The sequence below is a fragment of the Rutidosis leptorrhynchoides genome, chromosome 5 (genome assembly GCF_046630445.1).
Source record: "Rutidosis leptorrhynchoides isolate AG116_Rl617_1_P2 chromosome 5, CSIRO_AGI_Rlap_v1, whole genome shotgun sequence".
Taxonomy (NCBI): Eukaryota; Viridiplantae; Streptophyta; class Magnoliopsida; order Asterales; family Asteraceae; genus Rutidosis; species Rutidosis leptorrhynchoides.
The window spans coordinates 202,130,930-202,132,389 of record NC_092337.1 but is presented as its reverse complement, the minus strand read 5'-3'; positions in this window follow the sequence as shown (position 1 = coordinate 202,132,389).

Below are 1,460 nucleotides of genomic sequence, written 5' to 3'. Positions count from 1 at the left end.
ATGTGTCAGATAAAATCTACAGTAACAGATACGCTAAGATATGGATTGGCAGATACGCTAAGATATGAATTTGTCTATACACTATTCATGTAATCAATGCAGTAAGATGTGTCGAGACTAAAAGTGATAAGCAATGATTCTCTAAGAATGATAAGCAGGTAATTTTTGACACGAAATGATAAGCAAAACTTTTGACATGCAGACACGGTCGAAGTCCAGACTCAGTAATGCATCTTAACAACTATCAGTTAGACACACTAATGCAAGACCTGGTTCGCTAAGACCACCGCTCTGATAGCAACTGAAAGGACCCATCCTAATCCATCTGGATGAATACATTATATTTGGTTACATCGTGAGGTACTTGACCTCTATATGATACATTTTACAAACATTGCATTCGTTTTTAAAAGACAAACTTTCATCACATCGAAAGTTGACAACATGCATACCATTTCATAATATATCCAACTATAAATGACTTAATAATATTCTTGATGAACTCAACGACTCGAATGCAACGTCTTTTGAAATATGCCATGAATGACTCCAAGTAATATGTTTAAAATGAGCAAATGCACAGCGAAAGATTTCTTTCATACCTGAGAATAAACATGCTTTAAAGTGTCAACCAAATGGTTGGTGAGTTCATTAGTTTATCATAAATAATCATTTCCATTATTTTAATAGACCACAAGATATTTATTTCCATTTCTCATAAATATACATCCCATGCATAGAGACAAAAATCATTCATATGGATTGAATACCTGGTAACCGACATTAACAAGATGCATATAAGAATATCCCCTATCATTCCGGGACATCCATCAGACATGATAAAACAACATCGAAGTACTAAAGCATCCGCAACCATGGATGGGGTTTGTTAGGCCCAATAGATCTATCTTTAGGATTCACGTCAATTAGTAGATCGGTTTACTAATTCTTAGGCTACCAAGCAAAAAGGGGAATATTCGGCTTCGATCATTCAACCATAGAATGTTGTTTCAATTACTTGTGTCTATTTTGTCAAACATTTATAAAAGGGCATGTATTCTCAGTCCCAAAAATATATATTGCAAAAGCATTTAAAAAGGGAGCAAATGAAACTCACTATACTGTATTTTGTAGTAAAAATACATATGACGACATTGAACAATGCAGGGTTGGCCTTGGATTCACGAACCTATATCATTTATTTGTATATTAACACATATAATGGTAATCGAACAAATTTAGGTATTATTATTAATTGTAATTTTAGTAATTTGTATGTTTCATTAATAACTAAATTAACTATATTTATTTTTATATACCTTTAATAGATAATTATTATTTATTACAAACATATTAATATAGTTATATTTTATGTAAATAATATATTTTTATATAGAAAATCTTTATTTGATATATTAATAATACTAATAATAATAATGATAAAAACAATAATATTAGTG